Source organism: Vulpes lagopus, chromosome 17 (genome assembly GCF_018345385.1).
Source record: "Vulpes lagopus strain Blue_001 chromosome 17, ASM1834538v1, whole genome shotgun sequence".
NCBI classification, from domain to species: Eukaryota; Metazoa; Chordata; class Mammalia; order Carnivora; family Canidae; genus Vulpes; species Vulpes lagopus.
Genome location: NC_054840.1, coordinates 18,825,193 through 18,833,832, shown reverse-complemented (window position 1 = coordinate 18,833,832; position 8,640 = coordinate 18,825,193).

The window sequence follows — 8,640 nt, the reverse complement described above, 5'->3', positions numbered from 1 at the left end:
GAATAGGGACACCTGGGTGGCTCAGTGGTTGAACATCTGCCTTTGGCTCAGAGTGTGATCCTGGGGTCCTGGAATCAAGTCCCACATCGGGCTCCTTGCAGGGAGCCTGCTTCTCCTTCTGCCTATGTCTCTGTCTCTTTCTGTGTGTCTCTCATGATTAAATAAATAAAATATTTAAAAAAAGAATATTGGAATATTTCATCAAAATAAAGATGTTACACAGTTAGATCAACTGGAAACACTCATGGGACATTACACTGAATGTTCAAAGGGCAATGCTTCTGCAGGTACCTGGAAGTTGTGGTGTATGCACTCATTGTTCCAGGGAGCAATTTTGTTGTTCTTTAACAGTAACCTCATCCTGCTGCAATTCAAAAGTTCAGTTCAGAATTGATTTTCTATTCATTCTTACCTCTGAAAGATTAAGAAACTCACTAAATAGAATAATGTAGATTCCAGGTATGCAAGTCTCTTGATAAGTCTTCTAAGTGTTTCATATCTTAAAGAATCCCATAATATAAAACCAGGATGAAACTAAATGAGCAGGAATGCCTTAAAAGATACAGATAGGAGGGCACCTGGGTGACTCAGTGGTTGAGCATCTGCCTTTGGCTCAGGTCGTGATCCTGAGGTCCTGGGATCAAATCCTGTATCAGGCTCCAAAGGGAGCCTGCTTCTCCCTCTGCCTATGTCTTTGCTTCTTTATCTGTGTCTCTCATGGATAAATAAATGAAATCTTAAAAAAAAAATAAGAAAAGATAGGGATGGGGGTGGGATGGGAGTTAAAACAAAATAAATGTGTCCCTACTGAATAGTTGGTAGACAATACTAATAAAAATAACAGTTTTAGTCAAAGGCAAGTCATGAAACTTGATTGAATACTGGTTTAAGGGGAAAAAAAACTTGAAAAACATTGTTGGACAATTGGAGAAGTATGAATATGCACTAGATATTAGATGGCATTATGGAAGTACTGTTCATTTTCTGAGATGTAGTAATAGTGCCACAATTTTACAAGAGAATGCCTTATTCCTAAGGCAGCATGCTGAAGTATTTAGGGCAACAGGAGAGTGAAAAAAACAACACAAAACAAAACAAAATGGGACACATGGGTGGCTCAGCGGTTGAGCGCCTCCCTTGGGCCCAGGGCATGATCCTGGAGCCCCCGGATCAAGTCCCACATTGGGCTCCCTGCAAGGAGCCTGCTTCTCTCTCTATGTCTCTGCCTCTCTCTCTCTCTCTCCGTGTCTCTCATGAATAAATAAATAAAATCTTTAAAAAAACAAAAACAAAACAGAACAATAGACTATTACCCAGTTTTATTGTGTCCAGACACCATTGATTGTAATATGCTTATCATTTAATAACAGAGAAAGCTATTGCCAAAAAATAAGACATGACTTCATACCACTTCACATTTCATTTTATATTTATTGATAGAGCTTTTTAAGTCTTTTGTGGCAGTTTATAAAATTGTGTATCCCTTTGTACATATCCAAGAAATGAAAACACAAACAAGATAATTAGTTATGTTTTCCTGAAGCTTCTCCACATTTGGAGTCTGACTTGTTTGGATGGTTTTTGGACTCAAAGTCATCCACATCTGTGACGTTTCTTGCAATGTCAACCTCTGTACCATTAGGAGAATTGTTGCATTTCTTCAGAGTGCTTTACTCTTCACTCTAGGGCTTTCTTCAGAGCTGCAGACACCATTTTGTAAGGGTCGAATATGGTTGATTTTGATGCTTGCACTTGGGCAGGCAATGAGCAATCCCCAACACTACCTGGTGGCAGCATTACAAAATATCATCACTTTAGGCATCCCAAATTTAGGAATGTTGCCTGTGGAAAAATATGTATGTCTTTGAATCCGTCCCTCCACACCACATGTGTGCATGTGCATGTTCCCTTTCTCTCTCTAAAGTAAATAAATAAACCTCAAAAAAAAAAGAAAAGTTTTTGGGAATTACATATATTTAAGACATTAATAAATTATCATGTATTTTACATTGTACTCAAGTAATTGTGACTTTGACACCCTAAGCTAAGCCTTCACTGTTACTTTTCTGATTACTAATGTAACATATATGCATTATAGATGATTTAGAACATCCAGCATGATATAGAGAAATAGACAGTAAAAATCAAATAAAAAAAATCCAAACACCTAAATAAAATCATTGTTAAAATCTGGCATATCCTTACATTTTTTTGTATATTCAAAAATATAACTGATATATTAAATTAAAGATATTTAGTATTCTACGTTTCTCCATAGCATTACCCAGTATTCACTTTATATATTAATTAATTCATTCATTCATTTTTATAAGATTTTATTTTTAAGTAATCTCTACACCCAACATGGGGCTTGAACTCCCAACCACAAGACCAAGAGTTGCTTGGTCTACTGATTGAGCCAGGCAGGTGCCCCATATAGTATTCATTTTGCCCGTTATGTTTAGATATTCATGTTTATGTTATTTTTGTTAAATATTCATATCTAAATAATTTTAAAATAATCATTCTATAGCATTCCATTTTAAATAATAATACCTGATATTCTTTTTAGCTGAGTACATTTCAGAAAATAATAAAATTACCATGTAAATAAATATGTATGCTCGATACCCAGGAAGCTGGAGTATGATCTATTGTCTCTTTTAAATCCAAATATATAAAAGCTTAAATGCACTAGGAGCAGCCTAGGTCAACAGTCCACCTGGTAGTTAGTCATTGCTTTGGGAAGAGTAGCCTAGAATGTCAGTGAGCACTGGGGCCTGGTGTCATGCACCTTCCCAGAGGCGATGGTAATCATGAAACCAGCATCTCCTTTGGTAGAATCGGCCTCTTTTCTGTAATGCTTGCTTGTCATGTGTTTAAAGTACGGATGAAAGCTTTCTTCAGATCCAGCTATCTGCCAACTCAGAGCTATCAAAATTCAGTACTTAGGGGAGCCCTTCAAAACGTGGAGCGTACACGAGCTCTGATGGCTCCTCATCAGACTTTTAGATGTTACTCTTGTATTTCAGAGTTTTTGTTTTATACATTGACCAATCTATTTCAGTACACTTCGATTCAATTTAGAATTTGACATCTATGAGCCTGATATCCGAGACCGTGGTGGGACAAAATACCTTTAGATTATTGTCTCTATAAAACTATCTTGGGACACTTGGGTGGCTCAGCGGTTGAGTGTTTGCCTTTAGCTCAGGGCCTGATCCCAGATTCCCAGAATCAAGTCCTACATCGGGCTCCTTGCATGGAGCCTGCTTCTCCTCCCTCTGCCTGTGTCTCTGCCTCTCTCTCTGGGTCTTTCATGAATAAATAAATAAAATCATTTAAAAAAACAAAACAGAATAAACTATCTTGAAGACTTCTAAAATCTTTGGTTCACACTTGCTTCATCTGAAATATCCAAGGAGTAGAGAGCAAATGGATGTGGAAACCTTTTGTAAAGGGATTGGAAAGAAAAAATAAATATAAAATAAAATAAAATAAAATAAAATAATTAAATTAAATAAATTAAATTAAATTAAATTAAATTAAATTAAATTAAATTAAAAAAGGGATTGGAGCTAGTAGGGGGTTGGGAGCACACCTTTGCTGTCGGATCTCTGCCTCTCATCCAGGCTATCTCAGTCATTGCCCCAGCCTCTCTGCCACTTCTTACTTCAGAAGAATCTTTCCTATAAGTCACGATGTAGTATTTCTTGTTAAAAAGTTCCTTTTGTATTTCCTCTAATCTGGGGCACTTGGATGGCTCAGTCAGTCGTGTCTGCCTTCAGCTCAGGTCATGATCCCAGGATCCCTGGGTCAAGCCATGCATGAGACTCCCAGCTCAGTGAGGAGTCTGCTTCTCCCTCTGCCCCTCACCCCACTCGTGCTCTTTCTTTGGCACACTGTGCCATTCCTGTCTCTCAAATAAATAAATAAAATCTATTTTCTCTAATCTATTTTGTAGATGTATCCATGCTTAAAAAATGTCAGGGGCCTTTACTCTCCTTCCTGTGTTTGAAGACTTTCCCTCAATTTAATTGTGTGTTACTATTCTCAAATTCAGGATCCAGACATTTGTCCTCGCAGCACTCCTTGCAGCAGGGACATAGACCTGCAGTCTAGACTCTCCCAACCAGAAGCTTCTTCAGGTAAGAGCAGTGCGAGAAAGCAGTTACCCCCATGGGAGTTATTTTCAGGCAAGCCTAATGGTGAAAATGTCTGACCCTTGAGGACAACAGTGTCTGAGTTTCTGGCATCTGGAGTCTAGGACAGCTGAAGTGTGTCCCTGGGGGTAATAATGGTGAGATCAGCACAGGCAGTTCTTGGAATTATTCTTAGTTGCACACATTTAACTCTGACTCTATCTCCACCTCAGATTTTGGGCCACTTAATGTGCCAAGCTGATTCTTTATTTTCCTTCCTAAAACAGAAGGAATTTAGTGGTTTACAATTCTACATCCTGAGAAATACACTCATCCTCCTTCCCACTGGGCTGCAGGTAGGGGCTTTGTCTTCTACTGCTTGACCATTTTCCTCATCTTTACCCACCATACAACATAGTACCAGTTCGCAGGGTTTACAAAGTGCATAAACTCTGTAAATGGTTTTTGAGTCAAACTAAATTACATTTAAAGCAGCCCCAGGCAGCTCGGTAAGAATTGTTTACTCTCCTCTTGTGAACGAAAGAGGCTTTCCCTTATATTCTTCATAAATAATACTTTAAAAATTATTTCTTTTAAATTGGTGAGAAAAATCAATATCTCTGTATAATGTGAACACAAGTTTTCTGAACAGGGCCAGTAGGAAACGTGGAACAGAAAGATTTATTGGTTTGCAAGTGTACAGGGAAATCCATATGATTTCCAGTACCTCAGTGAAAGTGAAAAGTTGCAATTTAGATTAAATCCTTCAATTTATCAGTCAGATTTTGTTTGTCCTTATCTAAGTCAGCCTGGTGTAATAATAGACGTACAAAGAACAAATTGGGATCCTTGTGTTCAATGCCTGCTCCCTTCCTTATCTCTGATTTTGGATAAATGATGACTTTCGGAACTTTGTTTTGTTCATTTTCCAAGTGAGAGCATTAACACACTGCCCATCTTAAAATCTTGTTGTGGAAGTAGGAGGATGAAGTTGTCAACGTTATGACATTGCTTTGTAACTTGTAAGAAGAATTGTAAGAATTGTTATTGCTTGTGTTTATGTGTTTTTTTTTCCTCTAGGATATTGTTCTTCTATCAAAAAACTTATAAATGCTCCAGAGAATTTGAGATTAAAGTAGGGGTCATATCGTGTTGCATATCTGCTTCCTTAAGCATGATCTTTTCGTTTTCATAGAGATTGTATTAGAAAGAATAAATAATAGAACCTGTACTTTGGAGAACGTTAAAACTAAGAAAAGGTATCTATACCTCATAATTAAATTTCTCTGTCAGGATTATTGAGCTGCAAGAAATAGATACTCAAATCTAGCCTAAAGAACCACCCAAAACAGAATCTTATTTTTTCCTTTTTGTACAACTGTGAAGTTCAATGGATGAATTTTCAGGCTTAGCTAGATTTAGGTACTTAAACGCTCTTGGGAGTCTTTCAGATTCTCATTTCTCTATGTTGGTTTGTATTTGTACTTTTTACTTGGTCAAGTAAAGTTGACCACCACTGCAGTCTTTAGACTTGGATTCTTTCAGTTTAGTAGCCCCCAGAGGAAGGTAGGGGATAAATTCGTGATAGTGCCAGCAGTGTATGTCAGTCTTTGGCCTAGGCTGAGTTACATGCCTGTACATCTCTGTGCTGTGGTTAGGGATGGAGTATTCTTCTTGGTCCTGTCTGGATCACATGCCCAATCCCAGAGCTGGTGTACTCAGCAATCTTTGAACCTCAGAGACTATAGGTGGGAGGAAGGATTCTTTTTTATTTTATTTTATTTATATATGTTTTTATGATAGTCACACACAGAGAGAGAGAGAGGCAGAGACACAGGCAGAGGGAGAAGCAGGCTCCATGCACCGGGAGCCCGATGTGGGATTCGATCCCTGGTCTCCAGGATCGCGCCCTGGGCTAAAGGCAGACGCCAAACCGCTGCGCCACCCAGGGATCCCAGGAGGAAGGATTCTTAAAGAGAGACTGTGCAGAGAAAAATGAATGCCCACTTCAACATTTCGAGAAGTAGCCAAGACCAATGTATTTAGAAATATTTGCATAAAGTTCTTAACTTGCCTCAGTGGAATCTTGTTCTTGATAGCTTTTATCTCTGATTTATTAATCGACAATGTAGACACCACCCCTATTAACTCTGGAACAGGTTGTTTTGCCACGTTACCAAGGACATGAATGAAGTTAAGGTGCCCATCCTATTATCAAGGTGGACAAATGCATAGACAGTATTTCTAAGATGGCCCTTTGGGAAACAATAAAAACAATATAGTGTTTGCAAGAAGAAAATGTTGCAGAATGTAGCCACTTGGGGCCTGCTTTTGTGAATTTTTTTTTTTTTTTTAAATAAATTGCTCCTAGCACATAGAGCTGTCATGACTTCATTAGGGGTAATTTGGAGGCTGCTATGAAGCAGGCCACACATTGAGGGTGGTCCTAGGGTACCCACAGATTGGAAAGGGCTTAGAATATATTAGTTTTCAGTATGATACTTTCTTCCCATAATACGTAGTAAAGTCAAATATAAAATCCCCTAATATCAAAAGCAGATATGCAGAAGTGGGCAGTGACCTGATATAGAATTGGAACATTTGAGTCATCACATCAGTTGTGCCAAGAACTTGCCATGTACCCTATGGCAAGTCCCATTTTCTTTAAATTTTTATTTAAATTTCAGTTAGTTAACATACAGCATCATATTAGTTTGAGGTATCAAATTTAGTGATTTATCACTACGTACAATAGCTGGTGCTCTTCATGGAGCCAAACTATAAAACAGACTCTTAACTATGGAGAACAACGTGAGGGTTGCTAGAGAGGAGGTGGGGGGGGTGGGCTAAATGGGTGATAAGGATTAAGGAGCACACTTGTGGCAAGTGCCTCTTCTTATCTTGACCTTCATTTCTTTATCTGTAAATTCAAGGACTTTAATATGATGATAACAAAGGCCACTCGTGCCCAGCAACTTTATCCTAATAGATATTTTCCATTTTGGTTATTTTTTAAATTTAGCTTTTTAATATAAGTAATACATTTACATGGTTAAAGTGCAAAATAATGTCAAAGGAACACTGTGAAATCTCATTCTTACCCCTGCCCAAAGCTATCATGTTCTGTGCTGATCTCTACTTTCAATGATTTCTTTATTTCCAGAATTTATGAAAATTTAAGTAAATAAATATTCATCCTCCCAATTTCTCACATAGAAGTTTGTTTGCACCTTTTTTTTCTCACTGAATGTGTTCTGGAGCTCCTTTCATATCACTATATAAATCTCTTCTTCATTTTTTATTTAGTCTCTGGTATTCCATTATTTCTAATATTTTGCTCTTGGAAATAATGCTGTGCAAGATAAGTTCCAGAAGTAGATCTGCTAGGTCAAAGGGTAAAGCTTCTGTAATTTATATTTTTTGTGACTGCCTCCTCTAGGGAGTATACAAATTTATACTTAACTTGAATTGTGTAGGAAGGCCTGCTTCTTCACAGTGTCCCCAACAGAGTGTGTTGAAACACACTTAGATTTTGGTTGTCTGATAGATTAAAAATGGTATTTTGGCACACTTTTCCATTTCAATTTTCTTATTAAGAGTAAATGTTTAGCGGATTGACTTCTGTCATTTCAGTGTTAAGAACCCTCTTGACCTGTTTCCCTGTGAAACTCTAAGAATTATTAAAAAATAACCATTGAAAGCCTTTGGAAATGGTCTTAAGGGAAGCAACAAATGAAAAAAAATCTATTTAAGAAAATCTACAAAAATTAGGTAATAAAGGCCAGCTTCTGTGGTGTTTGAACTCCCTCTCTCTACCCTCCCAGCTAGTGACATAGAGAATTTACTTCAGACTGCTTCATCCAACAACACAGGGCTCCCTCTCCCCTCCACTCTCAGTAAGAGAACTTTCTAGAAGGAGCAGGGCTTCAGCAGTTCTGAATCTGCCTCGGTACCTATTGTTGAAGCTAAGTCCTCGGCAAGTCTAGTTGGGGGGTATGGGTTCTCATTTCATGTTTAGTTCCCACTTGTGTAAAGGAGACTCTGCCTTGAGCGCATCCTGCTCTTAGGAGTTGGCTTGTGAGGTGTGGTCATGAGCCAGAAGAAGCAAGCTGAGAGATTTCAAGTTCCCAGCTGCCCCCTCAGCTACCCACCAGGGGTTCAGCTCCCATTGTGAAGATTTCTCTCCAGCTCTAGAGCCCTGGCACAGAGATTGTGCCTGGGAGGAGAAGTAGGTCATAAAACCAATAGTTCTAGTCAGTTCCTAAATGAACTGATTTCATTTGCAATAGAGTTGAGAGAGGTTCAAGGCTAAGGGCAATCTCAAGAACAGTGGAGGCTGTTGTGAAAGGCAACTTGGAGGAGATATCTGAGTTTAACAAAGATACAGCCTGACTGGAGGCTGGCTAGTTGTAGGAAAGAACCAAGGAATAAGACAGCAAGAAGGAGAGTTCCTGGGGTCAAAACATATCAAGCGTGAACTTCAGAAACTATTCCTTCA